At 44.1% G+C, this 6,111-nt stretch overlaps 1 long non-coding RNA gene across 1 annotated transcript; it reads right to left on the bottom strand.

Annotated features, from left to right (window-relative positions):
- Window positions 1-2,503: 2,503 nt before the first annotated feature.
- LOC142603972 (uncharacterized) lies at window positions 2,504-5,494 on the bottom strand. Its single transcript, XR_012837861.1, has 3 exons — window positions 5,338-5,494; window positions 4,669-4,719; window positions 2,504-2,622 (listed from the first exon to the last, which is right to left on the bottom strand). It is a non-coding gene; the product is annotated as an uncharacterized LOC142603972 (long non-coding RNA).
- Between the last annotated feature and the right edge of the window lie 617 nt (window positions 5,495-6,111).

The raw sequence follows: 6,111 nt of genomic DNA, 5'->3' as shown, positions 1-6,111 counted from the left end.
TCCCTGGAAGTGTTGAAGGCCAGGCTGGATGGGGCTTTGGGCAACTTGGTCTAGTAGAGGGTGTCCCTGCCCATGGCAGGGGGGTTGGAACTAGATGGTCTTTGAGGTCCCTTCCAACCCAAACCAGTCTGTGAATCTACGATTAAGATTGAAATTAAGAGGAGATCTTAGCACTGTCTATAACGACCTGATCAGAGGACACAGAGAAGATGGAGCCAGAGCCTTCTTGGAGGAGTCTGGTGACAGGACAAGAAGCAAAGAATGTAAGTTGGAACATGGGAGATTCTGATTAGATATGAGGAAAATATTTATTTATTTATTTACCATGATAGTGATCAAATATTGGAACAGATTGTGCAGAGAGATGGTGGAATCTCCATCCCTGGAGGTGTTCAAGGTGGAACTGGACATAGTCCTAAGGACCCCCTGTTTTGAGCAGGATGCTCCTTTTAGTGTGGCAAGGTACAGAGCAAAGAAATAAAGCGTGGGAGGAATGAAGGTCTGCTTGTCTTTCATTATCTATTAATATCATAGAGACAATCTGGAGGTTGGTTGAGACCATGTGGCTGCTGCGCATCAGCCAGGTAAAGCTCAGCCCAGCAAGACAGATAAGGGGAGAGGTACATAGTTGCAGCTATGGAGTCGTTCACTACAGCTGGAGGTACATGTACACATCTGCTGCTGTTTGAGTCATTCTGGAACTCACTATCCACAAGTAATGTTTTCTACTCTTCTTATTTGAGTAGAAGGTTTCACCTTCCTGGTCTGGCCGGATCTATATTCCTCACACTTTCATTAGCTGCCAACTATGACAAGAATTAAGGTTTCCACAGGCAAAAAAGTCCTCAGTACCTCAGAGGCTCCAGCTAACAGGGAGCCATCCACTCCAGTCCTGACATTCTCCATTCACTACACAACCTTTGTGTAAAATTGTCCTGGAGGTAGGGACCAAGACACAGAATTTAAAGTGGTTCATAACCTGGACTGTCTAGAAAACACCTAAAGCTTCACAATGAAGACTACAGCTGTGCTCCTGCCCACATTCATAATTCATTTCTACTCTAATGTGAAACACCAAGCTTTCTTAGAAGCCAATGCGAAGATTGAGAATTAACTTCCCAGCAACTTAAAACCACAATAAACTTGGACCTGAACACAAAACATGGGGTTTTGACCCTGCCTTCTCTAACAGAAACACACAGCAGTACTGCATTATTAAAAAAGCAACAAAACCAAACATGCAGAGCAATAACATGAAAACTCTTTCAAAGCAAAACTTCCCATCTGGGAAGAAAATGAGAGGACAAACACATGGCGAATGTTAGCGGGCTTGCCAACCACATGCTTAAATAAGCTGAAATGCTGTGTGATAAGAATGGTTTCAGCAGCTCTATAGAACAGAAGAGATGACAAGTCTCTACTTCTCTCTCTGCTTGGCCCAGAGGCTATTACCTAGACTATCACTTAAAAGAGGCTTAAGGCTTGGGGAAAAAAATGCTGACTTGTCAGTTTGTCTTAAAGAGTTCTCAGGTCCATTCACTTGGTAGAGAAACCTCAAACATCTCCTGCAGGCAAACCCAGCACGCTGAGCAGAGCCTGAAAACTTCCTCCTGTCAAAACAACCTGCTCTGGCAGAATGGGACCTGTCAGCTAAAGTGTGGTGGAATCAGTGTGTTAAAAATTCACTTTGTGACCCCTAAGCAAGTTATTTGGCCTCCTTGCTTCAGTTCCCTTCTGTAAGGAGAACAGTAGTACTTACCACTCGTTCTCTGCTTTCAGTTCATGAAGATCGGTAATTCATGTTCGATAATGGTAAATGCCAGGAGGCATGCAAGAGTTTACACATTCAGAAAAGGAAGTGCCAAATGCTTCATAGCCCTATTGTATTTTTTTTTTCCCCCATATGAAATAGTTAGCTGGATATGCTTCTGGACACATGTTATGAAAGCACATTTATTTCTTGTGTGCATCTTGGACTATGTCATTCAACACTGTAAGCAGGAAAAAGGAGCTCTGGCAGCTGACCTGCAGTTTCCATGCAAGGGTATGAAGGAGGAGGTTTCTGCCACTTCCCATTTGCATCTTTCATATGAGATCTGTCTGAAGCAGACGTCTTCAAGTACAAATCTGCTCGAATCATTCTGATTTTCCTAAACAATGCAAAATTGTGTCAAAAGAGATGCATATACAATACTGTTGGTCACTTAGGACAAAAGCCCTTTCCTCCCATCCAGGAGCATTAATCTCCTTGAATACATAAAACAGGACTATCGTGCCAAGCAGTTAACAAGAAACTACAGTAGCAAAGAAAAGGGCTTTTGATGATTAAGATAAAAAGCTTTAGAAAAAGAAGGCAGTGCATTGATTTTACTAGAGTACAGCAAAAAACTTTTGTCACCATCCATCCACCAATAGAACTTCAGCTTTGATTTCATGAAATAACATTCATGGTCTTTATATTTTACATCATCGCCTGTGAAATTCTGGATGAAGGCTGTCATCCAGCCCAAAGGCCTCCATGCTGTCCACATCAAAAGGACACGGAAACGGCAACGCTGTGTCAAGATCGTAAACGAAGTTCTGCTCCCCACCGGAAACATGAAGTAGAATAACATGGTAGTCCTGGGAAGAAGGGTAATCACCATTAGTTAAACAGTTAATGAGAAAGCGGCAAAGGGAGTGGAAAAACAATGGTTCCTAGAAGCAGAAGCTACAGATCCTTTTCTTTAAATCCTGCTTTCTGCCCATGAAGTATTAAGCCTGTAACACTTCTGGCACCAGGAGAGAGATTTCCTCACACCTGTCTTGCCCATCGTGCTTTTCAAGAAACCTTGGTATTCTCTCCATTCCTCTGCAGCCCCCTTTGATTTAAGCCTGGACAGCTAAACTAAAGTTTATGCTACTCCTAAGAAAATAGCAAATCTCTTTCATGCCCCACATCAAACTGCAAAAGTTACGTGGGATAAGCATTTTTGTCTTAGACTCAGTCCTAAATCAAAGTTCGCGATAAATGACGATAGCTTAATGTTAAAATGATCTAGTGATCTCTTCTAATAAGAGATGTTGTACCTGTTGAAGAAACATGGTCTGTGAATTTGAGTGCTGAGTGTTTGGCTGCCAGAAGCCGCTGAAAAAACAGCATGCAACTGAAAAAGCAGCAAACGGCTCAGATGAAGGGGACCGTAGGAGTGAGACAAATTCCGGTAGTAGCTCTTGAAGCTGCGACAAAATGCCTGCGGGGACTAAATCACACTTTTTCAAGATAATGATTTTGTCTTGACACTTGGGTTCTGAGGTGCAGTTTCACTCCTTAACTTGTAAGAAACATGGGTGTGGTGGAGGTTTGGAGAAATTTGAGTTACTTAGGTGTCAGGAATGTACACTGCTGTTTTCCAAAACTAAATTGAAGGTAGCTGTTAAGAGCTTACTAAAGCTTACATTAAATCCAGTCACAAAAAGAGTATGAAGCACTGTCTTTTGACACTTTCAATATTAAACAATCCTAGCCACAAAGGGACTGGAATGGAAAAGATCTTAGGCAAGCTACTGTGTCAGACCAAGACACGTGTACAACTGTATGCAACACTATTTAGAAGAATTTGTTACAGACTGTAAGAAAAATTAACTACAAGCTTTACAAATCCTGCGATGCACTGAAACATCCAAGTTAAAACACCTTTCGATCCATGAATTTTTATGGGAAATCCACATTCTGCAGCGACCTTTCCTGACCCTCCTGTTCCTTCTTAGATCATCTTTGTAACATTTGGATCTCTTTTTAAACTAAATCTTTTTTTGTAATATAAATGTACTGATATTTTGAGAGAGAATGAGTGATTCAGAAATCACAGAACTTCAGAAGTTTGCAGATTATTTTGCAGAATTTCAGACACAGAAATTGCCACAGTAAATAGAGGTTCTTCCATACCAGATAACTGAAAGAACACTATGAGGATACATATTTTAAAAGAATTCTGTAGTGGTAAGTACTGCATTATGTTCATTGATCAAACGACACTCCAAAGCCACCATTTATGTGTCAGTTTAATTGCTGATACCCGATACATATATTACTCATATTTTTCTATCCTCTGTCAGGCCTACATGGATATTTTCATCCCTCTACTTCTTACAAATACAGACATCTACTTACAATTCTACAAAGCTGGTAGCCTTAACAATACTAATTTTCACAAATCTGTTATCTACTCTTACCAACATTAAGGTTTGTCACCTGTAGGTTTTACTGGCTGTCTCACTGATAATTTACTATGAATGGTAAAAATGAGCACCAGACCAGGCTCTTCATAAGCCTGTTGTAAAAGAATGATACATATTAATACAGAGCCGGAAAAGAATGGTTGAGGTTGGAAGGGACCTCTGGAGGTCATCTGGTCCAGCCCCTGCTCAAGCAGGGACGCCCAGAGGAGCTGACCAGGGCCGTGCCCAAGATGGCTTCTGAGTACTCCAAGCATGGAGCCTCCACAACTCCTCTGGGCAACCTGCTCCAGTGCTCCATCACCCTCAGGGTAAAAAAGTGGGGTTTATGTTCGGATGGAACAGTTTGTTATGGTAAAGATGGCTGACACTGCCCACGTCTGATCCTGCAGCTATCAACTACAGAAGCACATGCTCAAAATTCCCGAGAGAGAGAAGAGAATGCCTTACCCAGACAACAGGCTCATCTCCATGTCCCGATTTCTGCTTCCAGAGTGGAATCTGAAAATTGTAAGTGAATAAATCTGAAGTGAATAAAACCTTTCAGATTCATACAGATTAATCGTGGGTTAATTGGTTAGTTCTTTGCTAACCTATCCATTCATCAACTTACATCTGTGCTGCAGTCAGAAAATTTTCCCTAGTTTCTGTCTTTTGGGAGCATGAAGTTGGAGATACAATTCTGGACCACATAACATAATCATTCCCCTGAACCCACAGATTACAGGGAAGAATTCCCCAGAGCTCATAAGGACATCATGCCTCTTCCCATGGTCCTCAAAGCACAACTGAAAGATCTCACGTGGTGTGGTTTGCACACCTCTGAGCCAAAGTGAACTACAAGAGGGTTTTGGACCATGTCTCACTTAGAGGTTGGGCTGTGCTCTGAGAGCATGTCTCACCTATGTTGGGCTGGGGTTAAAATGCCTGGACCCGTGTCTCACCTATGTTAGACTATGGTCTAAAGGCCTAGGCTGGGCTTAAAATGCTTGAGCCCACGTCTCGGCTATGCCGGGCTGTGGTCTAAAGGCCTGGTTCCAGGTCTCAGCTAGGCTGGGCTGCGGTCTGAAGGCCTGAACCTCGCCATCGCTGCATTCAGATCACATCTCGTAGACTCACCATCCTCCGATCATTGGCTATGAAAACAGCATAAAATTCTTCTAAAGGGTACTGATCCTGACTCCTGATGTAGTCACAAAGTTTCCAAACATTTTCTTCACTGCAAAACACAAGAACTGATTATATTTTTTTTCACCCCAACTTCATTTCTAGTGAACAGAAGGTTCCTCTTGGCTCTGCCATGGCTCCACGGGGATACGGGCCTCGGGCTGTGGGCCCGGCGGGTCTGGGGAGGGGCCTGGTGGCTGCGCGGCGGGGAAGCCGTGGCCGGGGAGTGCCGGTGCCGGCCAGCAGCCTTCGGGAGCTGTTGAGGGGAGCTAGGAAAGCTGAGTCCCCGCGCAAAAGCACCAGAGATCGGTGTCATGTGGAGGAGAAAAATAGGGACAAACCGAGTATTTAGGGTCAGCGCCTACAGCTGCGGTCGGTTGCATGGCCACGCGTGAGGAAGTAGTCGGGGTGGCCCTCCACAGCTGGCCGGGTGTCCCATGTGTCGTCCGTCCCCTCGCTGCCCATTTCTGGTCACCCCGCAGCTAAGGGGGGGGCTCGGCACAACCTCTGGTCTGGGGGACCAGTAGCAGCGTCCTGGGAGACACTCACTGGGTCACCTGCAGCCCCATGAATATAAACTTTTAGCATGGCTTTATGGTTTGGTGTGTTATCTCCCCCCCCTCTTCCCGGTTTATTTTGTTACCTAAAAAGCTGGAAGGCTGAGCAAAGTTAGGCAGATAAAGCAGCTGGCACGTGTTCTCAGTGTGGTGGTGAGGAAGCTAGATG

Source organism: Balearica regulorum, chromosome 15 (genome assembly GCF_011004875.1).
Source record: "Balearica regulorum gibbericeps isolate bBalReg1 chromosome 15, bBalReg1.pri, whole genome shotgun sequence".
Taxonomy (NCBI): Eukaryota; Metazoa; Chordata; class Aves; order Gruiformes; family Gruidae; genus Balearica; species Balearica regulorum.
Note: the sequence above shows the minus strand (reverse complement) of the source record. Positions and strands in the feature narration are given on the sequence as shown.